The 8,333-nt window shown below is 38.4% G+C and overlaps 1 protein-coding gene across 1 annotated transcript in view; it reads right to left on the bottom strand.

Annotated features, from left to right (window-relative positions):
• Positions 1-8,333, bottom strand: part of STMN2 (stathmin 2) — a 54,114-nt gene that overhangs the window by 11,537 nt on the left and 34,244 nt on the right. The window lies entirely within an intron of this gene.

Genomic DNA, 8,333 nt, shown 5'->3' with positions numbered 1-8,333 from the left:
GGGAAAGAGAGACTGACAAGAGGTGTGTGTGTGTTTAAAGTTTCTCTCTGAGAAAAGTCTTCATGAAATTATTTTTTTGGCATATGTGTAAAGATAGTAGCTATCTCATAGGACTATTTGCCAGCATCAAATGAAATAATGTTTGCTAGGTATTCAGCACAGTGTCTAATATGGAGTAAGTTAGTGCTGAGCAAATGGCAGCCATTATTATTGAAAGGAAAACTCAAAGCACTTGTGACAGGAGAGGATGGCAATTGAACCTCCTGCAACACCTAAACTCAGATGTAGAGTCTTGGTTATCTCACATGTGCAGGAAATCTGTTCACATTCCTTTAGTTATTGACAGTGAGTAGATTCAGGTGTCCTCGTGGTTGGTGACAGTCAGCCCTTCCTTAACTCCGTCCTCTCCACCAGCACACGTACACTGAATGGGGCTGTACTGCTAAGAATTTTCACAGTTAAGGAAGCACCACAAAGAAGTAAGAGGAAATGACTTTGATCTTTCATTTCAGAAAGTTCAATTCAATTTATGTAACCTAAGTCCAGAAAACATTTTGAGGGAGAGAAGTCTGGGTTATCACAAAACAAGGGTGCAATGTGTCCAAGAATTATGGATAAGATTGGGGCCTTAGGTGTCTCTTGTAATGGGCAGAAAACGATGGGGCAGCTTCAGGAAACCAAAGAACACCAAATCAATCAAAATAAAGCAAAACAAAATTTTTCAGAATCCTCTATAGCAGTGCTTTTAGATTGTATTCCTCTGTACGACATGGTCCATCAGCCAAGGCTGCTGAAGCCAGTAGATACGTGAACTTTCTGCTCGGTAAGTTAGTAAGTCCCTTTCCCCTCCTCTTTCTCCCATAGATCAGTGCTTCCAGCGCTGCCCTGGACAGGATCTACCTGGATTTTTCTGTGGCCCTTTCTCGCAGAGTTACCATGGATAGTTATCCAGAAGCAACTGCGTCATTTTTAATTTTCAGATGCTCAAATTAACTTTGGCACTTTGTGAAATCGTGTTGTAATTTGATGTTTATATTTGTGCTCTTAATTTTCTTTTGTGAAAGAGCTGAAACCAGTCGGGAGACAGCCGGGGAATAGGATTGAGAAGGGAAGGCCTTGGCGTTGAAAGGGTAATAGAGCAATACATTCCTTTTCAGATCTCTTGCCTTGGTGGGACACATTTGGTCTGTGTGAATACAGACTCCCTCGGGGGCCCATAATCACGAAAGGAGGGAGGCCTACTGCATTTGTGGAGTGCGGCATTTGGCTCAGTTTGAAATGCCTCAATTAATGGCGTTAGTACTTTTGCAGCCACTGGGGCTAAATGAGATTACCCAGCCTAGGTGTCAAGTGCATTCCTTTAGCACAATTAATGGGGTGAAACAGAAACAGAAGGCAGTACAGAACGTTCTCACGTGAGGTCGCTGCTCAATGATGAAGACCTGCCTAACTGGGCCAGGCCACCCTTCAGGGCCACTCGATTCCATGGAGCCTTTCCTTACGCACTGGTAGGGATTGTTATAACCACCATTGCCTCAACTCATGCATTAGTAAGATCTGATAATTATATATGTTTCAAATATTTAAAGCTCAAGCCCATGGAAAAAAAATACAGGATGATGGGCTTCCCTGGTGGCGCAGTGGCTGAGAGTCTGCCTGCCGATGCAGGGGACACGGGTTCGTGCCCCGGTCTGGGAAGATCCCACAGGCCGCGGAGCGGCTGGGCCCGTGAGTCATGGCAGCTGAGCCTGCGCATCCGGAGCCTGTGCTCCGCAACGGGAGAGGCCACAAGAGTGAGAGGCCCGCATACCGCAAAACAAAACAAAACAAACAAAAAATACAGGATGAGAAGTTGATTATGGAAAGAATTCCTCACCAAGAAAATACATCTGCCTCCCTGTTTTGATTCTTCCTCATACGTACTCAACTCTTAAATTCTTCCATGGAGCTAACAGCCCTGAGGACTTTGAACTCAGTTCCTAGGTCTCTGGAACTCCACTGCGGCAGAGAGTCATAATTCTCCCTTCTTACATAGCCTGGCCTCCAGATATCACCACCTATAGCCTCTAACTTTGTTCCTGGGGAGAAATTGATTCTATGAATACAGCTTTAATCCCCCCAGTCACAGCCTCACTGGTCCTGATTCTAATATTTCTATCAATAAGCAAATAAGTATTTTGTCCAGAAAACTGCCTTAAAACAGAAAATGAGTGTGAAGATGTGATATATAAAAGTAGAAGCATTTTCCTTCATTTCAGTAGGAGTAAAATTTTTGCTACGTGGTCGAATAGGTATTCTTACTTTATTCCTTGTTTGGACAGATTAGCAGAAAGGAATCTTGATTGACTTATAGGGAGGCTGGAGAGGTGGGATTTGCTAAACGTTGTTAAAACTAAATTGTTTAAGGGAAAAGGATCTGGCCATGGAGGAGCATTTCTGAATAGCACGTACCTAATGTTGAAGGTCACTGAAATGCGGAAATAGAAAATGAGGGCATGATGCAGGTATAATGCGAATGTCAAGGCAAAGTATGTATAGAGCTAAGACATCCAGCATGATGTTCTGGAAGATGAAGAACATCTCCATCTTGCTATTGTAATAGCGGAGCCACAAGGATGGTGAACACCTATTCTAGGCATAAATTTCCTCACACTGAACTCAGTATCACTGAAATAATTACAAGAGACATACGTGAAGGGAAAAATAATGAGATGGTGAGAAGAATTATTGTACATTTAGGAACACTTTAACTATATAACTTTCCAAAGAGGTTCATTACCATTTCTTATATTACTGAGTATAAGCATTTAATTACTGTATAATGAAATGGAAGATAAATTTGAGTTAAGTGGTATAATAAAACTCATTTTACTTTTGTACACAGAGGAGATTTAAGACTATATTTTAGATAGTGCTAGTTTTTATTTCTATGTGTTCTGAAGTATACACATTTCTACCTCTATTTTCTTTTAAAGTATATATATTTTTTGATATGGACCATTTTTTTTTTTTTTTTTTTTTTTTTTTTTCTTTTTTAGTTTTTGTTTTTTTTTTTCTTGCGTTATGCGGGCCTCTCACTGTTGTGGCCTCTCCCATTTGCGGAGCACAGGCTCCGGACGCGCAGGCTCAGTGGCCATGGCTCACGGGCCCAGCCGCTCCGCGGCATGTGGGATCTTCCCGAAACGGGGCACGAACTCGCGTCTCCTGCATCGGCAGGCGGACTCTCAAGCACTGCGCCACCAGGGAAGCCCGATATGGACCATTTTTAAAGTCTTTATTGAATTTGTTACAATATTGCTTCCGTTTTACGTTTTGGTTTTTTGGCCGCGAGGCATGTGGGATCTTAGCTCCCTGACCAGGGGTTGAACCCGCACCCTGCATTGGAAGGTGAAGTCTTAACCACTAGACTGCCGGGAGGTCCCCATACCTCTCTATTTCTTGTCCCTTTTCATCATTTGGATATATTTCTTGCCTTCTGGAACCATTTATCTCACGCTAGATCTCCTAGTACCTAAGTGCTTTTATGGTAGTAGGTTAGATGATATGTCTCTAATTATTTGCTTTACTGTTAACAATGAAAATACATTATTAACCCAGCTAAAGTCACAAATAAGGCCTTGTTAAATATGATGATTGAGTATGATTATGTAAAACAAAAGGGTTTAATATTCACTTTGTGTTGAAGAATCAGAAGCATAATAAGAAATTTAAAATGAATGAAATCCAAACACCTTTAGAATGAGTCCTTCTGCCAGAGTCTGTAGTGCATTTACTGTGGTTAACTCCTAGGAAAAGAATCACGGGGGTGCTCTTCACACACGGGAAGAGTCTGTGGACCATATGTCACATTCTCTAAGGAGCAGAACGCTTCCTGAATGTTGAATTGTGAATAATCCAGCACTTTAGCTCATAATCATTGCTATACAAACCACCCCTCTTTTACTGGATTCGACTTTAGTTGCCATCTACAATGTGAGATGCCGACAAATGGAAAAGGTTAAGTCTATCATGTTTGGTGACAACAATGGTCCACTTCGAGGCCATATTATTAAAAATAAGCAACACAGATTTCTTTCGGAGGTTCGATGACTTTGGAGTGGATTGTGCCAGTATTGTTAGTATGCCAATTATAGTTTACTGGAGTGGTTTGAATAACTTTCTTTTTAATTTAATTGATTTTAGCATGAGATTTTATCAATATCATTCAATTCCTTAAGTTTTCATCATTTTTTTTTAATAATACTAATTTTTTCAAGCCACTTTTAGTTGGGCTGAACTATTTATATATTTGTTACCTATCAAACCACCTTTGTAATTTGATAACTAATATTTTATAATGTTTAAAATATTTATGAAATGTATTATATAGTAACATTTCAGCATCTGTGTTAATGAGAAGCTTTCTTTATAAAATCTTAAGTTTGCTAGATCATCATCTCTGTGAGGTTGGAATTGGATGTGTTTTTACACATTAATAGCTGACACTTTCACAGTGCTTGTGATATGGAATAACTCTTTTAATTCTCACCATAACTCCAGGATGTAGGTCCTATTTTTAGTCTCATTTTACAGATGGATAAAATAAGACATAGTGAGATTAGTGACTTGCCCAAGGTCACACAGCTATTAAGTGGCGAAACCAGACTTTGATCACAGGCATTCTCTTAACCATGTGTTCTTAACCACTATGCTTTTAAAGATGCTCTTAAACACTGTGCTTGTCTTGCCATATCACATAATTTATTGTCCAAACTGGGATACTTATGAGATTGAGATAATAATGATAACCAAACAGTAGGAATAAGCTGGGGCTGTCCTGGGCCAACTGGAATGTATGGTTAGCTTAGCTCTGCTGCCTCTCACTAAATAAATGTTTGTTGAATGAATAAATGGATAGATGGATAGATGGATGGGTGGATGGATAACCGAAGTGTTCATATCATTTCATCCACATGGGTAAGCTGCTGTATGGAAACTTTAATTTCAAATAATGAGCTTCAAATCTGACCTCTTGAGGTAATATGGTCTCATGGAGGTGAATACTGATTCTCGGAGATAATCAAAGAAGGAAGAAAAAAATCAGGAAAAGGACTTATTCCTTTTGTAATAATCTACCAACTAATCAATGGAGCATTAATTCTGGTTCAAAGGAGCCTAAGGGAGGAGCATTTAATGTAGTGATCAGATGGTCAGTGATGCAATAGTATCAACAGATGGAGTGAGGAATTGGGGAAACTGCCAACACATTGAACACAAAGTGAATTTGAGCCCACATGGAGATGAGTCAGTGGCAGCCCTCCAGCTCTAAATCCAGCAGGCTCCAGCAGCACGGCCGAGGTAGGTCACTGCTTCCCAGACATGATCTCTAAACTCAGGTCCCAGAAGCAAGTCTTTCAAGGGTACTAATGGACGGGGAGGGGTCTCATAACCTTTTTGTTTTAAAAACCCTATCAGAAGTCATATTTCACCTCTGTGAAATACCTCTGTGTCTATCTTTATCCTTATTTTGAGTTAGAATTATGTTAATTTAGTGAGAGAATGCTTATTTTATGATAATCAAAAATATTAATTGGCAGTTATAGATGCTTTGATTATAACCATGACAAAGGGAATTGATTAATACTTATTTAAATGTATTATGTTTGGTAGGCGGAATCTTTACACACTTTTAGCTTGTCGGAAAGGAAATGGAACCAGGGCAGTATGAGTGTTGCCGGTCACTCGGCTAGGTTGGACATCTGAGTATTTTTGAAAGCCTTTAGTGACTCCTCATTTCTTAGATTAAATGGGGTTTGAACACCTAACCTGGCATTGAAGGCCTTCCACGATCTCACCTCACTACTCTCCAACTCCCTACCCAAGGCCACTAGCCCAAACTACTGGTCTACCCACTGCCCTGAAAACACACTTTCTGCACTCTCACCTCTGGGTATCCTTAGTTCTGGAACCATTCTCTACATCTAGCACACTTTCATGTCTTCTCTATTTATCTAACACTATTTATTTTTCTAGTGACCCAGCTTTTTAAAGCAGATATTTCTCTGAACAGAGGCTGTGATTCACAAGGAGTGAAATGGTTTCATCTTCCCAATGAACTTCTTTTTCATTTGAAGTCAGTGTCCTTAAAAATGCTACCTGTAACCTCAGTTCCTACCTCAGTCTCCCCTTGCTCCTTCTGCTCCCACCATACTGTCCTCTGTGTTATCTCTCAAATAGTCCTAGCATACTCCTACCTCAGGGCCTTTGCACTTGCTGTTCTCTTTACTTCAAACTCTGTTCCCCAGAGAAGAGTCCCATGGCTCATTCCTTACCTTCTTGCCTTTTTTTCAAATGTTTTCCCTCACTATCTTCATGCTTCTTTTCAAATGTTCTCATATTCAAGAGGCCTTTTCTGACCACCCCATATGAATAGCACTTTTTGCCCCAGGACTACCAATTCTCTTTGTCCTGCTTTATTTAGTACCATCTTACTGGGTTGGGCATGTGACCTGGCACAGGTCACTAAGACTCAATTCTAAGACTTCTGTTAGAACTATTAGGAAAGAGAAGCTCTTTTTCTGCTGGAGTTGCTAATTTGTGAGAAAAATAATTTGGGACTGACTGAAACAAAAAATCCTTGGTATTGAGACCAATTAGTTGCAGAAATAAATGATAAATGTAAAAAGAAATATTGAGCTCCTGGATCAAGCTGTTTTAGAAGCTGTAACCACTCTGAGGATTTTAGTCCCATACCCTCTTTTTGCTTCATTTAGTTGAGTTGGGTTTTGGTTATATGCATATCCTCACTTAGATAGTTACTGAGATATATGCACTTGCTACAGGCTCTTTAAAGAGAATTAAAGAATTTAAAGAATTCTCTTTAAAGAGAATTAACAGTTCTTCAAATGAGTGCTAATTAAGTCAGTACAACCCAATAGAAAAAAATCAATCAATGATTTCTTAAGCTGTCACTTTCTGTTAATTAGTTGTATTTTCTTCTAATTAAAACCCTAGTACCTGGACATCATCTATATAATAATTTTTTTGAAAATCATTGTTTTGAAAATTTTAGTAAGAGCAGAAATGTGACAGAATACTGATTTTAAAGGGCTCTAAAGAATATTTTTCCTGGGTGTCGCAATGCTGGATGATTACACTTGCAAATGTCTTTTAGCCACGTGGCCAATTTCTAGTTAAATTCAATGGTTTAAATGTGTAATTGTTGATAATTTATTGTTGTCAGGGTACATGAATTTTACCAGAATCAGTAATTAGTTAACTCAGGGAATTTTATGAGAACGTCCAGTTAATTGTGATCATCTCTGTGTTCTTCTTTTTCTTTTAATAATTTCCTTCAAATTAAATATACCAGCAACATTCTGAACTATGATGTTGAATTTTCATCTCTAATTTTCAATTTCAGGTCAGTTACTGACTTCTAATCAAGTAATGGCATCTCCATATGTCAACCTATGACCTCTACTTACAACTGTTAGCTATATGATGCCAATGCTTCGGTGAGAACTTAAATTACCTTGACTGTAACATGCTCTCTACTATTGTAGTTAGTTATTCATATTTGTTGGCGACAGTCTCGAAGGACTGTAACTCTGAATACATTAATTCAGTTTTACTATGAGAAGAAAGCTATAAATGACAACAAGAAGAATGATAAATATTTCTAAAGCAACTTCCTGTATGTCTGCTTGGGTTAGTAGCTTAGTTTCCTTCCTTTGAAATCCAAATTTATAACAACAGTAATTGGTCAAATACAATAAATAATATGTAAAGAAATACTCACTGGATGCAAAGAGAACTTCACCTGAGTAAAAATTGAAATTGTGATCAGAAAGTTACACAATATGAGAAGATTTTCCAACCACAAAGATTAAAACAAAAAGTATTTTTGGTTCAGAAAACTTAATCTAGGATTTATAATCTCTGAGCCTTGTTATTTGATGCTATAGTTATGTATGTACATATGTGTGAGTGTGTTTGTGTGTGTGTGTGCATGTAGGTATATATAAAACATATACATACACACACATTTGGGTTTGTTCTGCACTCCCTGTTAGAGAATTCAGTCTTTAGGAGAAGGGCTATTTTCCCTTCCTTTGTAAATATCCAACATAGAAGTGTTTAATATATTGGCTAACTTTTTATAAACATCTAAATAAAATTTAAAAATTCTTATAAATGCAGAGTTTCCATTTAAATCATGAGACCATGCATGGAGCATATTCTTAGTGGCTACATGATTCTAAAAACATATCGTGATAAAGTCAGTGGAAAATACAACATAGGAATGAATTACCTGCAGTAATTCATTTGGGTTAATCAAGAGCGTCTCGATG

This window comes from Lipotes vexillifer, unplaced genomic scaffold (genome assembly GCF_000442215.2).
Source record: "Lipotes vexillifer unplaced genomic scaffold, Lipotes_vexillifer_v1.1 scaffold359, whole genome shotgun sequence".
NCBI lineage: Eukaryota > Metazoa > Chordata > Mammalia > Artiodactyla > Lipotidae > Lipotes > Lipotes vexillifer.
The sequence above is the reverse complement of the archived record's forward strand: the minus strand, read 5'-3'. Positions and strand labels throughout refer to the sequence as shown.